Source organism: Schistocerca serialis, chromosome 2 (genome assembly GCF_023864345.2).
Source record: "Schistocerca serialis cubense isolate TAMUIC-IGC-003099 chromosome 2, iqSchSeri2.2, whole genome shotgun sequence".
NCBI lineage: Eukaryota > Metazoa > Arthropoda > Insecta > Orthoptera > Acrididae > Schistocerca > Schistocerca serialis.
The window spans coordinates 132,371,003-132,384,230 of record NC_064639.1 but is presented as its reverse complement, the minus strand read 5'-3'; the positions used below and the strand labels follow the sequence as shown (position 1 = coordinate 132,384,230).

The 13,228-nt window shown below is 40.8% G+C and overlaps 1 protein-coding gene across 1 annotated transcript in view; it reads left to right on the top strand.

Annotated features, from left to right (window-relative positions):
• The first annotated feature begins 1,619 nt into the window (after positions 1–1,619).
• The window catches only part of LOC126456835 (protein quick-to-court), a 332,255-nt gene continuing 320,646 nt past the window's right edge, over positions 1,620–13,228 (top strand). Inside the window, exon 1 of the mRNA XM_050092640.1 lies at positions 1,620–1,670. The gene's annotated coding sequence lies outside the window, so the exon portion shown is untranslated. The remainder of the gene's footprint in view (positions 1,671–13,228) is intronic.

Sequence of the window (13,228 nt, the reverse complement as noted above, 5' to 3'; positions counted from 1 at the left end):
GTTCTAACTTTGTTCCTCCTATTTGGCACTCAATCCGTTTATATTTCTTTCCCACTGACATTACTTTCGTTTTGGAGATGCTAATCTTCATACCATAATCCTTACATTTCTGATCTAGCTCTGAAATATTACTTTGCAAACTTTCAATCGAATCTAAGTCATCCGCATATGCAAGACTGCTTATTTTGTGTTCACACATCTTAATCACACCCAGCCAGTCTATTGTTCAACATATGATCCATATATAATATGAACAACAGTGGAGACAGGTTGCAGCCTTGTGTTACCCCTGAAACTACTCTGAACCATGAACTCAATTTACCGTCAACTCTAACTGCTGCCTTACTATCCATGTAAAGACCTTTAATTGCTTGCAAAAGTTTGCCTCCTATTCCATAATCGTGTAGAACAGACAATAACTTCCTCCTAGGAACCCGGTCATATGCCTTTTCTAGATCTATAAAGCATAGATACAATTCCCTGTTCCATTCATAACACTTCTCCATTATTTGCTGTAAGCTAAATATCTGGTCCTGACAACCTCTAAGCGGCCTAAACTCACACTGATTTTCATCCAATTGGTCCTCAACTAATACTCGCACTTTCCTTTCAACAATACCTGAGAAGATTTTACCCACAACGCTAATTAAAGAGATACCTCTGTAGTTGTTACAATCTTTTCTGTTTCCATTTTTAAAGATTGGTGTGAGCACTGCTTTTGTCCAGTCTGATGGAACCTGTCCCGACTCCCAGGCCATTTCAGTTATCCTGTGTAGCCATTTAAGACCTGACATTCCACTGTATTTGATGAGTTCCGACTTAATTTCATCCACCCCAGCTGCTTTATTGCACTGCAATCTATTGACCATTTTCACCACTTCCTCAAATGTGATCCTATTTCCATCCTCATTCCTATCCCATTGTACATCGAAATCTGAAACATTACTGATCGTATTTTCACCTACATTGAGAAACTCTTCAAAATATTCCCTCCATCTGCCCAAGGAATCCACAGGATTCACAGGCAGTTTTCCTGACCTGTCCAAAATACTTGTCATTTCCTTCTTACCTCCGTTTCGAAGACAACTAATTACACTCCAGAATGGTTTTCCAGCAGCTTGACCCAAAGTATCCAACCTGTTTCCAAAGTCTTCCCAAGATTTATTCTTGGATGCTGCAATTATCTGTTTGGCTTTGTTTCTTTCTTCAACATAACTTTCTCTGTCTACCTGAGTTCTAGTATGTAGAGACAATCAGAGTAAAATGCCTCATTTTCAATACCAGTACAAAATAATAGCGTCGATAATTGTATGTCTAAACGCACTGTAGACCAATAGACCTGTTGCAGCGTAACAAGTTTCAATGATTGTACATTGTAGAGTTGACATTATAAGGTTCCTATTATCACTGATGGAAATCGCGTTTGTTACCGTTCACAGCGTAGCGCTACCAGGCTTTGCTTCCCTTTCTCTGACGCCGGTAGACGAGACGTTGCTATGGCAACTGGGAAAGCGTTGCTTCGCGCATGCGCAGTGCGGCGCTACTCGTGTCAGCTGATCGACGCGTGGATGTAGGTGGCTCTGGCGCCACAACGCGCTTCAGTAGTGCTGACGCAGCCGTCGAGGAAGGACTGTTGCGGCGAGCGCCTCAGAGGCTGTCTCAAGTTTAAGGTAAAGCCAATAAAAAGCGCCTGCTGGAACAATTAAAATTAAAGTGCGGCAACGTTTGTTGATTGTTGCCAGGGTCACTCTGTATAATTTTTGTTTTTGTTTTTACAGTTTTCGGTTTGTTGTACGAAAATATATTCTCATCAAAAAACGAAATTGTGATATCGAATGGATTTGCGTTGTTTTGCTAAATGTGTAATAATTGTGTTTTATACGTTTCACCTGCTCCGAATAATCGCCAGAATTGTCTGTCTGTCGATGTCGTTCAAAATATGTTAGCGAAAGTGAAGGAGTGAGATACGTGGCCAAAACCAGCGCTACAGCCGCAAAGTTGCGTAACTGCCCGGTTGGCTTGTCGGATCGGCGCTTCATTCAAAACTGGTTTCCTGACTTTCTCACCTTCATCTGGCTCTCGATACGAGTATGTTTTTGCATATTACTTTCAGGATGATAATCCTGTTCCTTTTACGTAAGGGAAAGTGGTTCTTAATACAGATTCCGGAGGACGTATTAGGTTTTTTTGCTATTAACAGTGGTAGGTTATGATTACTCGTTGTTCGATGACATACGGACTTGCAACGTATCAAAGCAAAGTTCTAAAGTGTTTGTGTGTTTCCGGTACCAAGTAAGACTTATTTTTCTCTCTTTCTAATGTGTTTTTCCTAAGGCACATCGAGCATAAAATATCTCCGTGAAGGCTGCTTTAAATTATACCTCGGCAATATTTTTAATCTTATTTGAACACATATTGTGCTGTCACTATTTATTTACGACAAAAGTATTGCGCATGCTCTAAGTGAAAAACAAGGACAGTGCTCTGTAGTACACATAGTTTCACCACGTACTAAATTTGCATGTTAGTAATTTGGACCACCGAGCGAGGTGGCGCAGTGGCTAGCACACTGGACTCGCATTCGGGAGGACGACGGTTCAATCCTGCGTCCGGCCATCCTGATTTAGGTTTTCCGTGATTTCCCTAAATCGCTCCAGGCAAATGTCGGGATGGTTCCTTTGAAAGGGCACGGCCGACTTCCTTCCTGTTCCTTCCCTAACCCGATGAGACCGATGACCTCGCTGTCTGGTCTCTTCCCCCAAACAATCCAAATCCAACCCCCCCCCCCCCCAGTAATTTGGTTGTATGTTCCAATAGACATTAACGGCACAAACGCCCGGGTTGCCAGAGCGTTTTGCGTTTAAAGAGTGTGGCACAACTTCGCCTACCACATGCTTGTTACGTCCGCCTCTTGGTTTTCATTCTGTCGTGATGGATGTGAACGGAAAGCGAAAGACGTCGATCTGATGTTTTGCACGGTCAGACTGAGAAGCACACTGGTGGCCGTATCGATTTAACCCAGACGCCCGCCACCGCAAGATTCATAGAGCGCCGGGAGCGGTGCTGAGTAAAAACAGCTCATTAGGCAGTTCCGTGGATGCACAGCACGTTTCCTGCAGGATATATAACAAGACTGTGCTATGGAGCATTGATTCACTCACCCAAACTCCGCGTCTCGATTTAACAGTGAGGCGGCTACGGCGAAGCACTTGTTTTACAGTATTCCGTTACGTTTTTATCGTGAACTGTTTAAATTTACTATGGAGTAGCATTATATGTGAGTAATAGAATTCACTGCTTCTGAATTTCTGCGCTTCTTATCGGTCAACTGAAATACCTGCACGGGACAATTTGTGGGGCTAAAAGTGGAATCACCACATAGGCTCAATCGTAGGTGAAGCATGTGGAAGGCTTTAGTTTACTAGGTTGCTGGAAAAATTTAACCAGCCTACAAAGAAGAAATGTGCGTCATATCTTAGAATGTTGCTGAAGTGGCTGGGACCCATACGAAATATTTTTTTATAGTACCAACAGAGAATATTGAACGTATACGAGAAGGGCTGCACGAAGAGAGAGCGCCATCGAAACGCCGAAAAGCCTGAACTGGCGTCAACTATCCTGTGAAGCCTGCCTACGAAGTTTCAAGAATCATTATTAAGTGAGAAATCTAGGTAGATACTACAATCCCAATCGTATCGCTTCTGTAGAGACTGCAAAAAAAAAAAAAAAAAAAAAAAAAAAAAAAAAAAAAAAAAAAAAAAAAAAAACAACTGAAGTCGAAATTATATCTGTCTGACCACAGACTGAATTAATAATTACAAGATTTTTGAGGTTGGAGTAAGATAGACTAGCTACAGCGCACACGAAGGCAGTTAAGTTATACTTCCCACGCTCCGAAATCGAATACAATGGGAAATGCGCAATGCATTTCAATGGTTTGCAGAGTACGAATGTAGAAATATTTGTACTGTTTTGGTATGGTTTCGTCAAGCACTGAGCGAAACGGCCGAAACTAGAAACTATGTACGGCCTTCAGAAACTACACGTTTATACACCTGCGAATGATTTGACGCCATCGTAATTCACATACGTACGTAAGAAAGATAGCAACTGAAATAGCATGAGTTTTAATGTTCAACAGGATCCATACGTTTTATTTTTGCAAGTTAATGTTACATGTGGCAACTCTTGATACGTCTAAAACAATAGCCTGACTATTGTTCGCATAACTCCCTCTCCTCAATAATCGTTGAGGGGGGTGAAGGGCGGATAACCATCGTAGCATTTCTGTAAAAGAGCGCGCATTAAATCGCTGTGAAGATTCAGACAACTGAAGTTGATAACTCTTGTTAATATATTCGTCATTGTTGAGTATATGAATGCATTGTTGTGTATGTTGTCAGATTTGGTGTTAAGACAGCTCTAGGTAAGTAATTAAAAAGATTAAATTTTAATTCATTTCAGTATTGGTTCTTCTGGTTAGTAAGCTCTTACTGCAGCGGATATATTTTGGAGACTAGAGATCAGCAGTGTGAAAGCGATAGATGCACAACCGTGACGAGACAGCTATTGTGGTGGTATTTATTTGCGAATATCAGTTCCGAAAAAGATATGTTCATGAGTGATACTCGAATACTGGTTTCATGGTGCAGTGAAGGTAATGAAAAACACAGGAACATCTTTGAGGGAACGTCTCGTAATTAATATTTGGGAGTTGGTTCTTCAGCATTTAGGTATGACGTATAACTAAAAAATGAGGAAGTAATGTAACACATTGATCACTGTCATTCCCATAATGTATTCAAATGAGAAAGTTGTTTTACATTAGATTACAAATGAAATCCGCGATTTTGTGACAAGCGTGATATGCAACTTAACTGATATTAGTATCAACGGTAATACTGTTCCAGCTTCTTCCGAAATTTCCTTTCCCTAAGGGCCTCCTATTCTTTTTTAAAGCTTGCTTACTCCGAATCTAATATAAAAAACAGAAAACTTAACAATCTTTGGAAGCAGACATAAGTGAAACCTGCGAATGTTAACAATACCGCACAGTAGGAAAACATTATAGTTTTTACGTGCGAAAACGTTGGAGACCTCTTAATAAATAGGAGTAATTGCTTCCTTTCAGCGCTCGTCATTTCAACGTAACTGCATCAAACTATGCACTTCAATTCGTAAGTTCTTATGGTGGTTATTGATTACTCTCTCGTAAACTTTCGCCTTTCATGGCAACAACCGTAGAATTCTACTGTCAAATAGCGAATTTTTTACTAAAATTACGAGCTTTGAGGTCAATGATTTATCGCCCTTCGTTTCGTATTTACTATCTTGAATTATGTTCAGACTTCGATTCGCATTGTTAATTGTTTTTGTTTCTAGTTGTACTAATATTTTCTCTGTAGATATATGCTTTTCTGTGTATACTGTTTTCATGGTTTCTCCACAAATCTTTTCTTTTTAAAATGCTGTATTTCCGATTGGTGAGCCTTATTTCTTAACAGGTCTTTCTTGACCACTTTAATGTCGTAATTGGGTGAAAACTGCTTTCTTAAGCAGCGCAAAACAGATAGTGAATCTGAATGTTAGTTCAACGCTTCGCTTCCCAGGTCATTTTTTGTCCCCCACTGTCTCAGGTAAGGTCTGACAGACCGCGAAGTTTAAATAACCATAAAATTACTGTAAAACGGTTCAGTTTTTGTGTAAAAGATTACATTAATACCACACAAAAAATATGTTCAAATAAATGTTAAAGTTAATTTGTACGAAAAAAGTGCATCTCAATAGAAAACTGCGCAAAATGAACATAATATTACATGATAGGAATAATGCTATGAAAATTCAAATAATCTGCACTCTTGAATTTTGCTCTTTGCTGTTAATTACTAGACACGTAATAATAAAGCATGAACTCCCATAAAACAATAAAAAATGAAAATTACACTAGTAATTTTCAAGTTTTTAGTTTACTTCTCAAAGCTGTTCTTTGCATCCGCTGGAAATTTTTGTAGAGAAATCAAGCTAGATTGCCTTCTTGCAACCATGACAAATATAAGCCGTCTGTCTCTTCTTTTCTTGGGTCAAAGGTGGAGTATGTTTTGCGTTCTTCCAATCGTTCTACGACTTCTACTCTTGGTTCCCCTAAACCCAAAACACGGTGAATAGATACATCGCTATGTGGTAGTTGTTGAGTAGCATTTTATCTGTGTCATCACCAACGAGCTCGTGGTCTCGTGGTAGCGTTCTCGCTTCCCGAGCACGGGGTCCCCGGGTTCGATTCCCGGCGGGGTCAGGGATTTTTCTCTGCCTCGTGATGACTGGGTGTTGTGTGATGTCCTTACGTTATTACGTTTAAGTAGTTCTAAGTTCTAGGGGACTGATGACCATAGATGTTGAGTCCCATAGTGCTCAGAGCCATTTGAACCATTTTTGAACCAACGAGCTTGCAAGCTTCTTCAAAAAATGAAAGCGGCCCACCTGAGTATCGTTTTTGCAGGAATTGTGAAAGCCAAACCACTCACTCCACTTACGTCCAACATGCGGAAAAACAATACCATTGGCCTTCGTTGGAAGGCTTCAACGGAAGGAGGAGATTAGTGTTTAACGTCCCATCGACAACGAGGTCATTAGAGACGGAGCACAAGCTCGGGTTAGGGAAGGATGGGGAAGGAAATCGGCCGTGCCCTTTCATAGGAACCATCCCGGCATTTGCCTGAAGTGATATAGTAAGGCTTCAACGGCCAGCAATATTTGCTTCAACTAAATATATTTCTTGTAGAACCTTTAGCTAAAGATTCAATGTCTACAATTCTGGCTTTGATCACTCGTTCCATTCCAGGATATCACAGGTGGCAAAACAAGTTCGTCTCCAATCTCGCGCTGTTGCTATTATGAATTATGTTCACTTTCAGTTTCGTTGTCATTGTCTAATCCAACGTCACTTCCTAAACTGACCTCAGATCATTTTAAAACAGTATCGTCAGAGACAGGACCCGTAACATGAACAGCAGATGACTTGGTTACTGAATCCATAACGCAAAAGATCTAAGAGACCGCTAGCTCGAAAGAAGCCGTAATACTATAGGTTCATGTCATATTAAAATGGCTACTGACAAAGGAAATCACTGCAGCTTCCAGACAGAACAATTAGATAACGATGTAATCTCCTACCCCACCCATACGCGTTAACAACAGAATAACAATAAACGGTAGCGGTCTGCGAGACCGCACCCGGGACGTTGAGGGTTAAATGTCCAGCGACGGGAAACTAGTATTGCAAATAATTATCTCACCGCACAGCAAAATCCGTATTGATTTCCTTATTCAATGTGTATACAATATATCGAAGCAACATTAATAATTATCTCATGAATATTTTCAAAAACTTAATCATCTTAATGAGTTACGATATTGTTGCAATGTCTGTGTAAACCAAGATTTCAAAGACAGGAAGTGAAGTTGTCCCACTGCACATTCCATGGTTATGCCTGAACGGGATTGTGATTTACTTTAACATCGCATGAGAATTTCCAGAGAGATTGAGAGGCGGGAAGTCACTTATTCTAGTAACCAGTATTTCCTGAAGAATTTTTGGAAATATTGGGAATAGTAACGCAGTAATTTAGTGCCTGGGGGACTACATCTTGAGGTTACAGTATAAAAAGAAAACATTTGGTGCTGCAACACATCTTGTTATTACAATAACTCTGTGTACGTGTATTAGTGTACATTGGATTATCTTTTCTCTCTGTGACTGTTCAAAGGTAAATGAAATCATTATGGAGTGACCTTTAGTGACCGATGACATTTTCAGTGTTGTTACCCATGAATGGGCGAGATATCAGACAGTAAAGTCTCAAAATGCATTGTGGTTTACAGTTTTTGCGATAACGTATGTGGCTTTATACGCTGGCGCCGTGGGGGTTTGCTACAATCGAAGGGAGGTCGCACCGCTATCACGAATCGTGCTTTGCTGAGACCTGCTTGTTCAGTTTTGTATAACATAGGTTTTTATTCTCTTTGGTTGAAATACTCTGGGCCAGCAAAAACATATCCTTATGCCCGTTCATTTCGTGAAAATTAGAGTTTTGGTGACAGAGTCCAATCACTCTGGCATATATGCCAGCCGTATGCGATGAGAACATCGCACGCAGTTTTTTTCTTTTTTTTTTTTTCAAGATTATAATTATTTGATAATGTGGAGGATTTTAAGTACGAAACCTTGAAGGTTATGTTTTTAAAAGCCTCTCGACTTTAGAGCATTATTTCATTTTAACACTTTCACCCTGAATCACTATGAGATGATTTTTGGATGGCGTGCGGTTCTAGGCGCTTCAGTCTGGAACCGCGTGACCGCTACGGTCGCAGGTTCGAATCCTGCCTCGGGCATGGATGTGTGTGATGTCCTTAGGTTAATTAGGTTTAAGTAGTTCTAAGTTCTAGGGGACTGATGACCACAGATGTTAAGTCCCATAGTGCTCAGAGCCATTTGAACCATTTTTTTTTTTTTTTTTTTTTTTTTTGGATGGTGATAAAAGCTCTTGCCGCTGATTATCTCTGGTATGGAGCACTTGTTTCGGGTCCTGTCAAGAAGTACTTCACTTTAGACATGTTCGATGCTCATCGATATTTACAAAATATCGAATGTTGTAGTTGAAACATTGATCTACATATATACTCCGCTAGCCACCAAGCGGTGTGTTGTGGCGGAGTGCACAATTCGCGACAGTCGTATTTCCCTCCCCCCCCCCCCCCCCCCCTTTCTGTTGCACTCGCGGATCGCACGAGCGAAGAACGACTATCTCAACGCCTCAGTACGAGTTCTTAGTTTCCCTTATCTTTGAATGGTGATCATTGCGCGATTTGAAAGTTGGTGGTAATAATATATGCTCTACATCCTCGGAATTTAGTGAGCAATCCCTTCCGTTTAGCGTGTCGTCTATCTTTCTATGAGATTTGTAACGTTCTCGCGATGGCTAAATGTACCACTCACGAATCTTGCTGCTCTTCTTTGGATCTTCTCAATTTCTTGAATGAGACCCAACTGGTAAGGGTCCCATACAGACCAACAATACTCTTAAGACTGGACGAACTAACGTATTGTAAGCAATTTCCTTTGTTGAAGGACTGCATCACTTCAGGATTCTACCAATTAACGGCAATTTAGAGTTCGCCTTGCCCGTTACTAGTGTAATCTGATCATTCCATTTGAGATCATTTCGAATAGTCACACCCAGATAGTTGACGGATGTTACCGCTTCCAAAGACTGGGCATTTATTTTGTACTCGTACATTAATGGGGATTTTCGCCTTGTTATACGCAGTAGGTTACACTTACTAATACTGAGAGATAACTGCCAGTAATTAAACCACGCATATGTTTTCTGCAAATCATCATTGATTTGTTCACAACTTTCGTGTGATACTACTTTCCTGATACTGCAATATCGATACCGAATTTTTGAAACATCGCAACGTCAATGTTTTTCGGCGAAATATCGACCTTCGATGTTGGCAAAAGAAGACTACATGTTGGCAAAAGAAGACTACATGCTACCGCTGTCAATGTTTTCGCCATTTAAACGAATCTTTTTCTGAACATGTGTCAGCCAACACCAGAAAAACGCATTTGAAATCGTTAAACATAACCACGGAGTGGGAGGAGCAGCAGTATTTTTGAACGAAGACCGGAAGATTGATTGTTTTAGTTGAGTGTCGAGTAAAACTCCCCATAAGTGACCAAATAATTTGTCAAACTTTACTAGTTATGTCCAACATTTGACAGTATGCGGCCTTGTTTGGAGTGTTTGTCAAATGTAGAGCGTATTTAAGAGAAATTTTGATGGAAGTCAGATTTAACAAGACTGCGGACGTTGTTTGTATTGATGTTTCGCCACGCATCTTTGGCGAGTTTTATTACAATTTATTTGACTAAAATTTTCCACAACTATGGAAACTACGATCAATGCTAGAGGTGTAGCGTCTTTCCCAGCCGTATATTACGCAGGAAGACGTTAAGAAGATCAATATTCTACGCACAAAATATAAGGGGGGAGAGCAATAAAATTAAATCGAAGCTCTCTGGGTCTTTCACGGACGATCTACGGTATAATTTCCAACGATGGTTTCTGATGAACAGTCGTCAGAGGATCAGGTAGAATATAAATTTTCGCGTATTTGTGTCTTCATTCTCAACGTTAGGCGAAACAACGCATCGAAAGTTTGATTGTTCGTTCGGAAAAAGTTGATGTAATCATTATGTTCGGAGTGAAATATTTCCTTCAGCAGATTTTCGTGAGTATATTTCTCTCTCAATTTCAATCATTGCGTAGATCTGTGCCTTGTTTTCCTTCGTGTTCTCAGAGCAGGTTATGTTCTCTTTCAACAGCGCAATAGACTGAAGGGGAACCCTCTCTCAAAAATGTGTTAGTAGACTGTGAACAAAAAGTTATGGGATTTGTAATGTTAATTATTGCTGTATTTGTTGGTTAATAAATATTCCAAATGTATTTGTTTCGTCTTTTTACGCCTTTCTTTAAATTCATCATGTAACATTTCTTTGAGATTGATTGTTATCAGTTGTCGATGTTAAGACGTCGATTATGAAACTGAGTTTAGCATCGATGATATACTCGAGATCCGCTTGTTTGTTCCGTATTCCCTTAATTGTATTGAGCTCTTTAAGTACCGTGCGGGTATGTTCCAGTGTGCTAATATGTCTTTAAGATTTTAGAAAATATGAGCAAAATGTGTCTTTCTTAAAGAATACTTTTTGTGGCATAAGCTTGTAGTGTTTTACATCTGTGAATGCTCTGGCGTCAATAATAAGGTCTCGAAAGCCATACCGGTACTTGAAATTTCGTAATATATGCTCAGAGTACACATTGCTTTTACCACTTTTCACAGTTTTGATTATTTTCCTTGTTCTATAATCCTCTCGAAGTACTTTTTCAGTAATGCTGTACCCATGAGAGCTCAAACATTCTGCTGATACACAGGAGTTTCTATTCTTTTGTAGTAACACGGGGAGTTTTGACTGAAGGGCAGATATTTACGAAATGCAGCTACACAGTTGGCTTGACATGGTAACTTAATTGTGCCTTGAAGACACACGAAGTCTTACTCCTATAGGCAATTGTGTGCTGTTTTGAAAACAACACTTCAATACTACTAACTATAGCAGATTGAAGCAAGCAACATGTCTGATACACGTTTTGTTCAGAATTAAATGCATGCAGTAATTTTCAGCGTAAAGAAGTTGTTCGTAAAATCTTGTTACAGAGCAAACTTTTCACAGAATTGTTTCGAACCCTATTTAACAAGAGCGTCGCATAGTTTGACGCTGCTTTTTTTACTACTGTAGTCCCTTGAAGTGTTATGATGGCATATTTCTCGTAGCACTATGGAAACCTCAAGGCAACTTTTACCAACCCAGTCTGCCACTCTAACAGTGCGTTTCAATCCACAGCCAAGGCAAATTACGGTAAATTCCTCTCAAATTCGTCGACGTGCGGTGTGACCAAGACTTTTCATAATTCAATGTAACGTTCCAGGAACCTGTGCTCGTATTTAGCCCTTTTGTAGTGGCATTGCAAGATAATTGTTTTAAAATAAGTAAGATGAAGTCGTAGACTGTGGGGCTGCGTTCTATTCATGATGTCTCCTCTATGCTAGCAGGGAAATCAGGGAAACATATGGAGAACTATTTTGTAGCGGCATTACTGCGATGGAAATCTAGAGTCTAAAGTAATGTGAAACGGAGCAACCAAAATACTTGACATTCCTGGAAGATTTGACGCTGACACTCTTTCAGCAAATGTGGTTCTAACATGACGGCATACCCGCACATTTTGCAAGCGGCTTCCGCTAACGTCAAAGGTGGTTAGGTCGAGGTGAACCAACTCCTATGGCAACCATGATCGCCAGATTTGACTACTTTTGACTTATTCTCGTAGGGCCATATGAAGAGTCTCTACTAAGAGAGTCCGCAGCTCCGCAGCTCGTGGTCTCGCGGTAGCGTTCTCGCTTCCGGAGCATGGGGTCCCGGGTTCGATTCCCGGCGGGGTCAGGGATTGTCACCTGCCTCGAGATGAGTGGGTGTTGTTGTGTCGTCATCATCATCATTCATTCCCATTAAGGTAGGAGGAAGGCAATGGCAAACCACCTCCGCTAGGACCTTGCCTAGTACAACGGTGCGGGTCCCTCGCATCGTCACCTACGCTCTGTCAAGGAGCATGGGACTTAATTATCTATTATGAGACTCCTGTAAGAAGAAGATCACTTTGCACGAATTCTGGCAGCATCAAAAACTGGGGTTTGTGGTCCGTGTGCACGCGAGCAGCAAGGTCACTCTGGGCATACCGTAAAGTGGGAGATTTGAAAGCGTTCCGCTCTTGAAACTTATTTTACATGCAATCGGTACATTTCTGTACGTTGGTTGTTTGTCACAACTGTATCAATGAAGTCCTCTATTATCCACAGAATCCCGCAACAGGAATTACAATAAATCCGTAAAAATTATCTAGAAGATTCCTCAGAAGAGCAAGGCAGCGAAGATGTCACCGAGGAACCAGTTATCGCACGCACCAATCATCGGCATGCGTTGATATGTTGTTAGGGTATGCAGGACCAAATTCGTTCAGCTATACTGAGTTTTTTTTACTCTTCGGGAAATGTTTAGCGTCGTTGGCAAGGAAGTGAATGGAAAACAACCGGAAAAATGGAAGAGTATTTCACGAAAACGAACTGAAAGCAACTGATAAGAAACACAGTACGTGTCAAGCTTAATTCTGCAAATAACTTGTCAGAGTCCGGCGTGTAAATCTTAAGTACTACCCAACCACAATATTACTGAACCTCGCCTCCCGTGACCAAACAAGCGGTGACGTTACAGTAAACAAAAACTGTGTTGTCACCGCCAGACACCACACTTGCTAGGTGGTAGCCTTTAAATCGGCCGCGGTCCGGTAGTATACGTCGGACCCGCGTGTCGCCACTGTCAGTGATTGCAGACCGAGCGCCGCCACACGGCAGGTCTAGAGAGACGTACTAGCACTCGCCCCAGTTGTACAGCCGACTTTGCTAGGAAAGGTTCACTGACAAATACGCTCTCATTTGCCGAGACGATAGTTAGCATAGCCTTCAGCTACGTCATTTGCTACGACCTAGCAAGGCGCCATTACCAGTTATATTGAGATTGTAATAATGTCTAAACAAGAGCGATGTTCTC